The sequence below is a fragment of the Caretta caretta genome, chromosome 11 (genome assembly GCF_965140235.1).
Source record: "Caretta caretta isolate rCarCar2 chromosome 11, rCarCar1.hap1, whole genome shotgun sequence".
Classification (NCBI taxonomy): domain Eukaryota; kingdom Metazoa; phylum Chordata; order Testudines; family Cheloniidae; genus Caretta; species Caretta caretta.
The window spans coordinates 41,983,054-41,997,880 of record NC_134216.1 but is presented as its reverse complement, the minus strand read 5'-3'; the positions used below and the strand labels follow the sequence as shown (position 1 = coordinate 41,997,880).

The following is a 14,827-nucleotide window of genomic DNA, read 5'->3' as shown; positions in this document are numbered from 1 at the left end:
CAACCATTTATGAAACACATTAATCATGAGTGTAAAGAGGCAATGAATTCAGTGATAAAAATAGAATGCCCCATAAAATCTATAAAAATAATCCCCCATTTGTCTTTCCAAGTTGCATATTAAAAATACTTTTCAAGGGCTAAATACACACAGACAACAAAAAGTATTCAGCAACAAAATTAAAAAATTGTTTTCATTTTAAATGTGTATAACACAATCTAAATGTGCAACCTCCTTTCTCCAAAGGAGATAGCACCTGAGGTGGTTGTTCTTGTATATGTTCCTTAATGAGTTCTATGTAGGTTTTGCTGATTTTTAGTACTCTTCTGGAAAGGTCTGTCACCAGTTCTTGCCTTTAGCCAAATTTTGCTGCTGTTCTTTTAATATCTGAAGAGGCGATTACCTGCTGTGAACAAATCTTTGACAAATGAAAAAGTGGGTGCTCTTCTATGCTCGCAATTGTTATTGTATAAGCTCTGTGTGTGTCATTTTTTTGGGCGGGGGAGATGAATATTATAATTTTATTCTGTTTGGTGTGTTACGGAGGTATGTGTCACTCATGGTACACTTAGCGCTTTTTAAAAATAGGTTTTATGCTCTCTGTAGTTTGACACGCAGTCTTAGAAACTTCCTTCACAAACTGGAAACCAATTCTGTAGACTGGAAGTGTTGGTAAGCGCTTTTCAGTTACAGAAATTCTCAAATAGAAGAAACTTGCAAGATGAGGTTGTTTCTTAGCATAGAAGTCTCCATCCCTCTTGCTGGCAAGGCAGCTCTTCTTCCCCCAGAGCACTCTGCAGTTCAGTTTTGTCCTCATTTGCATTTGCTCTCCCTTCCACTCTGAAGGGGAGGGGCCAGGGGCTAGTCAGGGAGTTGGGCTGGCTCCTCCGCAAGCCTGTCCTGACCCCACTCCCTGGTAGGAGCTCAGGAGCCAGAGGGATGGGTCCTGTGGGCTGGATGTGGCCTGCTGGCCGTAGTTTGCCCCCCTCTGGTTAGGGTGACCAGACAGCAAATGTGAAAAATCAGGACGGGGGTGGGGGGTAATAGGAGCCTATATAAGAAAAAGCCCCAAGTATCGGGACTGTCCCCATAAAATCAGGGATCTGGTCACCCTACCTCTGGTCTAGGTCAGCATGACCAAAGTTATCACTGAAAGGCTGATGTGTGGTCTTTGTGAAATGAATTCATGATTTTAGTCCACCTCCTAGATGATACACATTCACATGACAATAGCCAGTACTATAGAGAGTAGAAACTCTTGCTGGCAGCTTCTGTTGAGACCAAAAATATGACATTTCTTAACCTGATCTATACTGCAAACTTATATTGGTATAACTATGTCGCTCAGGGGTGTGGAAAATCGGAGCTATACTGACCTAACTCCCGTTGTAGACGGCACTATGTTGACAGGAGGACTTCTGCCTCTCAGGGAGGTGATGAGAGAAGCTCTCCGGTGGCTGTAGGTAGCATCTTCTCTACGTGCTACAGCTGCTGCAGTGCTGTAAGTGTAGACAACCCTTAGAAACAGAACTTTTCTGATAGTGGAAGCAGCCCCTCAGAGCCTGACTGAGACACATTGGACTTGTCTATGCACACAGATATTCACCAGTTTAACAGTGTGATTTTTGTACTGATTTTGTTGAACTGGTGCGGCTTTGTGTATGGACATTGTTACATAGGTTTAAATTGGGTACACGTTGATTCAGGGACAAGCTAAACTGATATAAGCCCAGTTTAAACCCATGTGTAGTGTCTGCACATTATGCTGCACCGGTTTAACTAAATTGGTGCAATATCACTTCATCTTCAGTTAAACTGGTGCATACTTGTGAGCAGACTATGCGATTGATGGGGCAATGTGGGGAAACTTACAGGTATAGTTTGTGCAAAAGCAGGGTCTTATAAATAAACAGAAGTCTTCAGTTTCCCAGCTATCAATCTAGCACTTTTTGCTACCATTAAGGTCCAGATTCTTAGCCACTGTAAATAGATGTATCTCCATTGACTTAACTGGAGCTACATTGCTTTACACTAGCTGAGAATCTGGCCTTCCGTTATTTTAAAATACAAGTTGAAGTGTTTATGATTCTTGCCTGTTTTATATTTTTAGAAGATAACCCCCCCCCAGTATATTTAAACATTGCACACAAATCTACATTTCAAAGAGTGATGGAATCTGTGATCAGAAACATTTCTGATTAATTTATAAAGAAGAATATGATATTTCTCCCCTCAGTATATTGGAAACTTAAATTTAATTACCAAGAGGTATAATAGGTTATGGAAAATCATTCTGCAAGTGGAAGTAGAACTCACAGTACAACAACTGAATCCTGACCTGGCAGAATGAAGAACTGTGGGATTACATTGAGTAGGTTAGGGATCTTGTTCAGAATGTGGACCGCAGAATCCAGAAAACCAACTGTAATTAAGTGATTGCTGTACATACTGAGAAAAACCTCCTTTTGTGTGAGGGAAAATTGTGGAAATTCTGCCCTTCTTTGTCTTGATGGTAAAAAGAGAATTTCCAAGTTGCACTGGATGGTCCAAGAGACAGGATCTACCAGCTAGTCCAGGTGATAATAGTTATAAATCCAGTACACTTTTGGCACTGGGCGAACCAACTGTTAATAAATAGGTTGAGATAACTGGGGAAAGCTGGGATTCAGTAGATTACAAAACTCAAATGTTTTTAAATACACTTGGCTAATGCAAATCCAACTCTAAAAGGAAATAGCTTTTAGCAATTGGTTCCAGATGTGCTTGTAAAAGTTACAATCAAAAGATAATGAAGTTGTAAATAGTGGGAAAGCTTTTCTTCATCGAAGTGAGAGTTCCTTTACTCCTGAACTGATCAATTAGCAGAGATAAGGAATCCATTTTGGGAAGAGCAATTCTAAACCCTGTTGCCCATTCTGTAAGTTACCTGTTTCAGGACAATCAGACCCTGTGCCAGGCAGATCCTCTTTCTGATGAATGGAAAGCCTACACTGAGTACATAGACCACATGATTTTAGATGGACTGATCAAAGCTATCAAGTGTTCTCTTAAGTATCTGATTGAAAACACCAAGACATCATTTAAGTCCACTCCGTTATTTGAAGTGCAGCTTGTCCTTAATAGCAGCTAAACCACTTTTAAACCTTCTTTGGACCCTAATGTCAATGGCAATTTCTCTGATGTGGAGGGACTAATCAGAAACATTTACAGAATCACATCATTTATTAACCGAGTTGCTAAACATCTTGGAAAAGACACTTACCAGGTATTATTACTAGCTAGTATCTTTACTTAAACAAACAGTTGACCCTTCACCAGGCATTTAAATGTGATTGTTTTCCCCACCCAAATCACCTGCATTCAGTGACTTATGGAGGAGTGAAAGGCTTTTACACATCTATTTATTGTGAGCTGTCATTTTCTACATGCCTTAACCTCTTCCTCTTTCCTTCTTGTATTTCTACATCCAGTACTTTCGTTCAGCCACCAGAAGGTGCTCTTGAAATTGCTCTGCATGTTTTTTGTTTTGTTTTTTAACCCTCTCTAGTTTGCTTGCCGAGCTTACAGCATGATGGCCAGTCCACACTGAAGTCTGGAGCTGGCTGACCTATTTGCAGAGGACAATTACTTTCATGGATTTAGCCTCTGCTTTTGTTTGTGAAGAATCCTCTACCAGTCTTGGTGTTTACAAATGTGTTCATTAATTAATTAAACTTTCGTGAGCAATGATTTATGCAATTGTGTTTCAGCTTGTGTAAATCTTCAGAACTATTTGCTTTGCTACAGCTCTTGGTGTGAGTGTGTGCTCTCTGTGCTGTGTGATTGGTCGCATAGATCACCTGATGTTGTTTCTGCTCCTTGCTACACAGAATCCTTATTAGCATGAATGTCCACCGCAGTTTCTTTTCCTACAGACAAGTATAGGTTTGTGTGAATGTACACAGACGGTAAATCAAACTGGTTTGCAAATATTAAAACAATTTTGTAGTTTTAATTTGAATGAACATTTAAAAATATTTTGTACCCAGCTTTGGCTTCATTTCCTTTTTCCACAGTGTATTTTAAAGAATCCTTATTGAGGTTACAGGGACAAACCATTCTGATGTGTAGAAAGAAGAGTAAATATGGCAGGCGACCAGCTTGGCTTAACAGTGAAATCCTTACTGATCTTAAACACAAAAAAGAGGCTTACAAGAAGTGGAAGATTGGACAAATGACCAGGGAAGAGTATAAAAATATTGCTCGGGCATGCAGGAGTGAAATCAGGAAGGCCAAATCACACCTGGAGTTGCAGCTAGCAAGAGATGTTAAGAGTAACAGGAAGGGTTTCTTCAGGTATATTAGCAACAAGAAGAAAGTCAAGGAAAGTGTGGGCCCCTTACTGAATGAGGGAGGCAACCTAGTGACAGAGGATGTGGAAAAAGCTAAGGTACTCAATGCTTTTTTTTGCCTCTGTCTTCATGAACAAGGTCAGCTCCCAGACTACTGCACTGGGCAGCACAGCATGGGGAGGAGGTGACCAGCCCTCTGTGGAGAAAGAAGTGGTGCTCGTCCAGCTTTTCTAAATAGTCCCAAACAAGTCTGTGGGGCCGGATGCACTGCATCCGAGAGTACTAAAGGAGTTGGCGGATGTGATTGCAGAGCCAGAGGCCATTATCTTTGAAAACTCACGGCAATCGGGGGAAGTCCCGGATAACTGGAAAGTTATCATTTTTCATTGAGCAGGTCCTCAAGGAATCGATTCTGAAGCACTTAGAGGAGAGGAAAGTGATCAGGAACAGTCAGCATGGATTCACCAAGGACAAGTCATGCCTGACTAATCTAATTGCCTTCTATGACGAGATAACTGGCTCTATGGATGAGGGGAAAGCAGTGGCCATGTTGTTCCTTGACTTTAGCAAAGCTTTTGACATGGTCTCCCACAGTATTCTTGCCTGCAAGTTAAAGAGGTATGGGCTGGATGAATGGACTATAAGATGGACAGAAAGCTGGCTAGATTGTCGGGCTCAACAGGTAGCGATCAATGGCTCCATGTCTAGTTGGCAGCCAGTGTCAAGTGGAGTGCCCCAAGGGTTGGTCCTCGGGCCGGTTTTGTTCAATATCTTCATCAATGATCTGGAGGATGGTGTGGATTTCAACCTCAGCAAGTTTGCAGATGACACTAAACTGGGAGGAGAGGTAGATACGCTGGAGGGGAGGGATAGGATACAGAGGGCTCTAGACAAATTAGAGGATTGGGCCAAAAGAAATCTGATGAGGTTCAACAAGGACAAGTGCAGAGTCCTGCACTTAGGACAGAAGAATCCCATGCACCGCTACAGACTCGGGACCGAATGGCTAGGCAGCAGTTCTGCAGAAAAGGACCTAGGGGTTACAATGGATGAGGGAAGCTGGATATGAGTCAACAGTGTGCCGTTGTTGCCAAGAAGGCCAATGGCATTTTGGGATGTTTAAGTAGGCGCATTGCCAGCAGATTGAGGGACGTGATCGTTCCCCTCTATTCGACATTGGTGAGGCCTCATCTGGAGTACTGTGTCCAGTTTTGGGCCCCACACTACAAGAAGGATGTGGAAAAATTGGAAAACGTCCAGCGGAGGGCAACAAAAATGATTAGGGGGCTGGAGCACATGACTTATGAGGAGAGGCTGAGGGAACTGGGATTGTTTAGTCTGCAGAAGAGAAGAATGAGGGGGGATTTGATAGCTGCTTTCAACTACCTGAAAGGGGGTTCCAAAGAGGATAGATCTAGACTGTTCTCAGTGGTAGCAGATGACAGAACGAGGAGTAATGGTCTCAAGTTGCAGTGGGGGAGGTTTAGGTTGGATATTAGGAAAAACTTTTTCACTCGGAGGGTGGTGAAACACTGGAATGCGTTACCTAGGGAGGTGATGGAATCTCCTTCCTTAGAAGTTTTTAAGGTCAGGCTTGACAAAGCCCTGGCTGGAATGCTTTAGTCGGGGATTGGTCCTGCTTTGAGCAGGGGGTTGGACTAGATGACCTCCTGAGGTCCCTTCCAACCCTGATATTCTATGATTCTATGATTTATGGCAGTCACAAGCAAGTGCTAAAATCCAATCTCAGATATGCAGGCCACCGAGAAAGAACAGATAAAATGTAGGTAGGTCACAGCCATATAAACTATATAGAAGTAGCAGTGTTGTGAAATACATCATGAAGTTTAAACAAAAAACGTTTAAAAAGCAACTAAACCAAGCAACGCTGATGGGAATTGATAATATTTTAGGGACTAACCCTTGGTTGCAGCTAAGGAGCTTCACAGCTCAGGTTGGCCTGGGACTCTGCAGAGGTGGAATAAAGCTCACCTTTCCCCACTTCCCCATTTCCCCACTCCTGGCCCAACTGTGTGCTGGGCCAGTCCCCTGAGTAAGTTAGAACAGCGTGTTTGGAGGTGGTTTGCTCTAAGCTGTACTGGTTCAGGAGGCTGGAATGTCAACGGAATTTGGGGAAGATCTGGTCACATCTCCTGTTCTGCCCCAATAGCCCTGATGTTGGCTGAGGAGGGAGGGGTAGATGGCATAACAGCCAAAAGACCAACTGTGCCACCAGAGCATCCTTCGCATTGTGGCAGGCTCCACAACCAGATTGCATTTGTTGAGCAGCACAAAGAAGCTGCACAGAACCCAAGAAGAGTATTTTTCATTAAATTGTCCTTATGTCCTTTGCTGATTTATTTATGTTTGTATTACGGTAGCCCTGAGGAGCCAGTTGAGAATAGGGCCCCATTGTGCTAGCCAATGGCTGTTTCTGCCCTGAACAGCTTAAAATCTAAATAGATAAAACCAGTATTGCTGACCCCACATTCAGATATCACAAGTCAGACCCCCCAAAAGTTGTGAGATCGACTAAAAAATCATTTGATTATTGACAAACCCCCCACACATTAACTTCTTTTTATTTGCTTTCTGGTTTCCAAGCCTTTAGGGTGCACTTGGTCACATTTTCAAGGGTTTCTCTGCAACTACGAAGGCTTGACACTTTTTAAAAAGTAAGAGCTGAGATTCTCAGGCAATCTCCTGCTACCAGCAGCTGGGGCTTTAAGAAAACCAGTACATGTAAAGAGATGCATTAAAATTGGGAGAACTGGCAACACTGCAAGAGAGAGACAGGGTGGGGAAAGGCCCACAACACGCAAGCAGAGTAAACAATGTGATGGTTTGGAAAAGCCACATCAGTGCCATGTGGTTTGACGATTTTTTGGAGGCTTTTGGGGAGGCTATTGGAGGTTTTTAATTTGGTGGGATGGGGTTTTGTTAGCAGAGGATTAGGTAACCAGAGAGAGGAGAGGAAAGGAAAGGGAATATTTGGGAAGGGAAGGGCGGGGGAAAGAAGGGAGGGCAGCTGGAGAGTGAGTCTTAGGAGAAGAGAAGGTGTGGGAAGGGGCTTGAATACAGCCTTCAGAAGCCAGTCACAGGGTGGAGCCTACAATATGGAGATACTGAGCTTTATGGTCTCCATTGTACCTGCCATTATAGCTTCAGCCAAAATAATCTCTTACCAAGATGACATAACATCAGTCATCCACTTTTGCTGTCTGTCTGCAGGGATTTAAACCCTGTGCTTGGGCAACAGGGAATTCTTGGTGCTGGGTCTGAGGACCCTGTCTCTGGAATTCAGTCTCTTGAGATCCAGCAGAGGCCGACTCTGGAGGCATTTAGGACTTGGTTGAAATAAGGCTCTTTATGTTTTATATAGGTCAACAGCTTGGTGGGTAACTTCTCAGTGGGTATGGGTAATAACAGTGATATGTTTTGTGGTCAGATGATGACAAATAGACACTGACTGATTTGTTTTTTTTTGTAAGCACTTCAAGATGTTGGCATGATGGATAAAATAGAAATTATTAAACCCCAAGCAATCACGTTCAGTTTATTCAAGCAGCATACAGCCAACCTGATTGCTAACTGGCATGTTGGGTTATTCACTTGCCACTGGGCTAACTTCTTGAGTCCTTGCAGGTATCTTATGGTTTGGCTTCCAGCCCACCTCTTCTTAATTTACATTAAATCACTGGCTCCACTCACCCTTCAATTTTATTTGCACTTAAGCAAGATGTGGATCAGATGGATACCCTGGAAGAAATCATGAGCAGAGTGCAATCGGTCACTGTTAATGTCCAAGAGAATCAAAGCCACTTTAACAAATACAGCTACTTATGGATGGATGATAAATCTGAATTTATGAAGCGGTTCTTGTTCTGTGAAAGATTTCTTAATACCGAGGAGCTGTAATTGTATGCAGAATATGGGCTTCAGAAATGCTTTCCCAAGTTAGCACACTTTAAAGAACAAGTATTTTAGTTTTTGTGGTTTGTTGTATTTCTCTTTCTCATGCTGATAGAAGAGCTATGAAATCATTATATTATTTTGTAGATTAAATTAAAAATGCTAATTATATATATATATATATATTTATTTATTTTAGCATCAATATTTATGTAACACTGTACAGGAAGTTAGTGAATTTGAAAATCAGACTTTCAATGGCTGGTCCCCGGTTAATATTAAGCCCTTTGAAATGTCTTGGATGAATATTATTAAAAATGGAGTTGGATGTTTAAGGAATGTCTACTCAACCATGTAACTCACAGGTAAGCTACTCTGCATTCTCTTAACTGGCTTTGTTGGAAATTTAATCCTTTGGCCAAAGAAGGGAAAGGAAGACTGGAAGCAAAAACACAGAGTGACCCCAGCTCTGTCATAGACTTGTATGTGACCTGAGGCAAGAGACATAATTTCTTTGTGCTTGAGTTTCCTCATGTGTAAAATGTGGATAGTTATATTTACCTACCTCACTGAAGTGTTGTCTTAATTTATTATTGTTAGTAAAGTGCTTTGAGGTCTTCAGATGGAAGGTGGCATATAAGTAAAACATATTAGTTATTTCTTATTTATTTTTTTATTCTAATGGCTTTTTAACTTGCCACAAGTACTATGGATTTCTAATGCTTCGCCATTTGCCTATTATGCGTTTATGGCTGAATGAATACTTAAGAGGCAGAGCCATGCTGGTGAAGGAAGGGGGTTCACCACCTGAGCAGCAGTGGATGGAGGTGTGCTGGCACAACAAGAATACAAACAATAATAAAGGTATAATGAATACCGTACTTTGAGTAACACAGAGGAAAGAAGTAAGAGCTGACCCTGGCTACACTTTTAAAAGGAGTAATTTGCATTCTCCCCAGCTTGATCGTCCTGTACAGTGAGTGGACCCTGGCGTTGCACGTCCCCTGTCTAGATGCCTTTCTGGATCCTTCACCACAACCGGCAGTGCTAGCTAGCCCCTCTGCCCTCCTTGGGCGGACCTGGAGCCAGCCCCTGGCTGCCACCTGAGCAGATGCACTGGGAGAAGAAAAAAGGGGAGGCAGGGCCAGATGGTACCACATCCTGCCCACAGAGACAGCGGCTGTAGTGCCTGTGAAATACAGTTCTCATCTTGTAAAAACTTAACACAATGCTTCTACATTTGATTTGATTGCATTTACTTGTTCATTAATATAATTGATGTGTGTGGCTTGCCTTCAGTTTTCACAGGCTCCATGCTAATTAACTGTTGACACTTTCTCACATTATATATCATTAGTGTTACTGAGCTAGAGAAATCCATTCATGAAACTGAAAAAGGTTTAGTTAAGACAGTGAAAGGAGGAGGCTGCCTCATTCTGGTTGAAATACTGGAGCATCTGATGGCTATACAGGATTGTCAATCCACATTATAACATTTTCAGACCTTTAAAATCAACTGCTGAGCTACTCAGAACCTATGGGCAGCAGCTACCGAAACAGATCTATACAGAATTGGAGGTAAGGACTCTGTGTAACACACACAACGCTTTTTGTCATACTTGTACCAAAACTTTTTGTTGTTTTTCTACCCTTGTTAGCTTAATTTTGAGAGATATTAAACTTGGATCTGTATTTTTAAAAATCAAACAATGGATCATAGGTCAAAATCTGCAGTCCTTTGTCACAATCTGTGCAAAACTCCCCCTAACTTAAAGGGGTTGATATGTATGGGGGAGAAGGGGAAGATTCACTCTAGTCAGGATTTCCAGGATTTTGCCCTATGTTCTTCAATTTCCTTCATCATTTTAACAGAGAACTGCTTTCCAATACAGTGTTATCAGTGTACTCCAAGGATAAAGTTACAATGAAAAGGTCTGTGGGTGGGTAGGTGGGATAGCTACCCCAAACAGATATAAATTATTGGTTCACTAAAGAATTAATATATCTATTGAAAGGTGATTTTCTTGTATTAACAACGCCTCAAGTTACAGAAATGGAAAGGGTTTTGAAAATGTAACGTGTGTTCCACCACTTACGCGTTTTGTTTCCCTTATGCATTTCACTCTGCTGGGATAATTAAACTAGAGTAGGTGGTTCATGAATACATAGATTTGAAGGCTAGAAAGGGACCATTAGATCATCTAGTCTGACCAGTATATCACAGGCCATAGACTTTCACCCCGTTATCCCTGTATTGAGCCCACTCATTTTCAAGTTCTAGCTCTCATGCAGTCATACAGTATTATTGTCTCTCCATTTCCAGGGCTGCAGGATTAGTTTTACATTAAAAAGCCATTGGAATCTTTCGTAAAAGCTGTAGGCCACTGCAGCCTCTACTGGTTGGATGGGTGCATGATCAGTAGAGTTAAGGCTCTGCCCCCCAATGCATCAGCAAGCACAGCTAAGTCTTTGCAAAGGGGGAAATAGTTTGCTGCAGCTATGGTGCTGGTGCAGATTAGTTTCCCCTCTGGAGCTCAAGGGGGAATCAGGAGTCCCAGTCTGGTCAGCTCCTGGGGCAGCACAACTACCCGGTGCCCTTTCCTCAGGGAGATTGTAAAATGATGCTCTTGGCCTTAGTGGCCATGCTGTGAATGGGGTGGGAATCTCTTCACTGTCAAGGCTGGGAGGAAGGAATTCTTCCCCAATGACTCCCTTGGTCATTAAAGGCAGCGGAACTCCTCTGAAATCCCTCTGGCTACCGTAGTGACATGGTTGCCCTGGTATCTGGTGTGCTCCCCATCACAGACTGTAATCCATAGTGGATCTGTTTAGTCACCAGCACTGCTAACAATCTCTTGTACACTGTGGAGCAGATACGAAAGAACAATTCACAGCTAAAACTTTTGGATAGACCAGGGCTACCGTGTATGACTGTGAACTTCCCAAAGTTTAGAAATGTTTGGCTTTAGGGTCATTTCTAGTAAAAACCCAGGGACTGAAAGGGACCCAGATCCAGACACAAGACTAGAAAGAATAGGATATGCCACCATGATCTGGGGCTGACAAGCTATAAACCCAATATGACCCATAATGTTGTTGTTTTTAATTAAATGAATTTCATTGTCCTTTTATAAACATTCTGTTTTTGTTTCCACCAATAAGATGATCTTATTATCAGCCTCAAGAGCCTGATCCAAAGCCCATTTCAGTTAATCAGAGTCTTTCCACTGACTTAAATGGACTTTGAATCAGGCTTCTAAATCAGTGAGAATAAAACCACCAAAACAAATAGATTATTGTGTTTTATGGAATTTTATTAATGAATGTAATAACAATAATCACTAGAACTGATAGGGAAATTTAGATTAAAAACAATTTTGATTGAAAAAAGAAGAGATGTGGCTAGCTTTTTATGTTTTTCCCCCCACATGTTCTGATTACCTCTAATAATACTCCAAGTAATGCACTGAAATTATTACATGTAACAATATGTATTCAGTATAAAGTCATGTTTCACATGTGCTGAAGAGTTTTAAAGTTCAGTATCTTAATTGTTCTGAAATATGTTTATCAAAATAACAAAATCAGTTATTTCAAACTGAGCACAAACTTCTGTGATATTTATGTAAAAAAACTTAAGGAATTTTTGAGTTGCAAAAATGTAGAGAAATGCTTGAAAAATTTAATTTCCATTTTTATGTTTATATTTAGGTTTTAGTTAAATCTTGATAAAAAGGGCAAACATTTTAAAAATGTTCCAAGGCTAAGAAGTTGTGTGTTAATTTCATTTCAATGTTAATTTTTATGAATAAGATACCTAAAACTCAATTTTCAAAGGAGTTTCAACTATGCCGTGGTTTTTGCAGTGGGAAGTTTTCTGTGCACAACTGTTGGATTGGGCCCTGATCTTGCAAAGACGACGTTTTGCGGGATCAGGGCACTATTTGTTTGTATATGCAAATTGAGTAATTTGGTGCCTAATAATCTCATTTGCATAAACAAATATGTTTGAACACACACATGCAGAAACTGTGCACAAATAGTCTGATTTTGTATGTGCTAATTGAAAGGCCACTATTTGAAAAGGTGGGCCATAATCTGTAATATAGGGGTTTGTTAAGAAAGTTTGGTATACCAAAAGTTATGTCAGTGTGAATGGCATGATTATAATATTAGATTGGGTGTTTTACAAGTTAGAACATTCTCTGTGAAACTGGAACCTTGCTTTCATCCTCATTTTTCGAAAGATCAAAGCTCTGTGCATGAAACAGATAGGTTTTGGGTTTTTCCCCCTCCTTCCCCCAGCACAATTTCCAGGAAATATGTCGATCTGTGCTGGGTATGAAACTGCAGGACCTTTCAAACTGATTGCTTTACTTTTCAATTCTAATCTTTCAGGCAGTCTAAATACTTGTTGGAAAACATGGTTTTACTATGGAAATGTGTTCTTTAATGTGCAATTTATAGACAGATTTCTCTGTGTCCTTATTTATGGGTGTATTGTCAGTAGATTGCTTGTGTTTATTAAGCTTGTAGCCCAGGTAAATGTCAAACCTTGCATCAAATAAGAATCAGAAACCCATTTTTCAGCAATACGATTCTGGAAAGGCAATGTGGTCTAGTGACAGTAAAGAGCTGGTAGTATGGGGTTCAAGCCAAAGTTGCTCTCAAAAGCATTGTCTGTGCTACCAAAAAAAACCCAACGCCTAACAAAAAACAACTATTTGCTTTTGTGTATCTGCCTTTAACCTGAAGGGATTGACCATGTGTAATGAAACAGTGCTAAACATGTCTCATCCCTGGGTACACTTACAGCTTCTTTATGTTCAGCATTACTTCAGCTGCACCTGTTTGGTGATGCCTGTTGTCAGCAACAGGTATTTTCTGTAGTGTAGATAAGGTTTGGGGATCTGTGGAACTCAGGCAAGTTATGTGACCTCTTTGGGCTAGAAGAAAAATTGTGAACAAGCAAATCCTTGCTGAAACACAGCTGAGTTTCTGGATATGGGAGGGCCAAATTCTGAAAGCACTTCCTATTGGATATAGTGCTGACTACTGGGAGTTAATGGGAAGTACAGTAACATCCAGTACCAAGTGTTTGTAGGTTTGAGCCCTAAATTATATAAACCAAATAAGTAAAAATCTGTTAGTCTTTAAAACCAACCTAATTAATAGTGTGTTGTTGCATAATTGAAGTGTCTGGTACTTGTTTTTGGTAGTGCTGTTTATTTTCAAAATTCAAATACATAATCATGTTCTAACTAGAAAATCCAGAATATTGTAAATACACTTTATTTTTGTCATAATTATGTTTTGGAAATTACCAGGAGTGATGAGTCCAGGTTTGGTACTAAATAAGAAGGTGATTTAGTTGGGGATTGGTCCTGCTTTGAGCAGGAGGTTTTACTAGATAACCTCCTGAGGTCCCTTCCAACCCTGATATTCTATGAAGAGTGAATGATCCAAAGTCAGCTAGAAAAAAGAAAAGGGGTTGCGGAGTGTGTGTGTTTGTGTTGTGTGTGTGTGTGTGTGTGTGTGTTTTTCTGTGAGGGGCGGGTTGTTTGAGGTATTACTGACCAACAATATCTGTTTGTAATGTGGTGAGGAATTACCTCAAAAGTGGAAGAACCATAAAAAAGATTGCCTTCACTGTAAAGCATGAAGTGGCACCTCTGCAGTCCAATGAACTATCTGTTATCAGAAGAAAATGTGTACTTTTTTTGAGGTGAGATCAGTTCTGTGCTCTGAACCAAATGATTTTTCGTTTTTTGTTCTGATAACAAGCTGGTGGTAAGCTTCACTGAACTGAGAAATTGTAAACTCTTAGAAGAGGCTGTCTAAAGATAACAATTCAATGTTTCTTGGTAATGTATTCTGGATGAATCTGATAATTTAAAGCCCACTTCACCAAAATGGGAGTGACACTTGCATACTCTTTATCTTCATTTATGTGTAATGTGTTTCTAATTCAAACGTGGTGCTGCTGTTGTCAGATCAAATATAGATTTTAAATGTTTTATGCTTCTCCACTGGGAATGTTTTAAATGTATGCGGGCTGTCTGTCAGTGCTGTACAGGCTGAATCTAATAAAATTTTAGGTAAATTTAAAGGAAATAAAAGTGTACTTAAAAATGAAATGATTCATGGTTCATGAGATGGAACATATTTAATGAATGGCAGCTAAGGAAAAGTTATGAGATAGTCTCCATGGATCACCTCCTTAACCTCTAAGGAGCCCTACTTCAATAAATACATTGTATCTTTCATGTTAAACAGCATGAGTTTAGCAACAGATTTAAACAGGAAGTCCTATTTAGATTTCCCTTCTAAGCATATGGATAAGGTAAAAATATCTGTTGCTTTTACAAATTACTGTGAAACTTCCATCACTGTAAACAGTCTGGGAAACATAGTTGCAGCCTGCGGTCAGTATGCAGCATACATTAACATTTATTGATGTACATAGCCCATTCTTTCAAGCACCCAAGTGCTTTACAGTGTAACAATAAATAATATGACCCAGAAATGGGCTTATCATTTTAAAACAGATCTTTAGACCAGTGTGAGGAAATACTGACTTGAAG

General features: G+C 40.6%; 1 pseudogene; it reads left to right on the top strand.

Moving 5' to 3' along the window:
- The first annotated feature begins 6,506 nt into the window (after window positions 1-6,506).
- The window catches only part of LOC142068502 (dynein axonemal heavy chain 9-like), a 33,106-nt pseudogene continuing 24,785 nt past the window's right edge, over window positions 6,507-14,827 (top strand).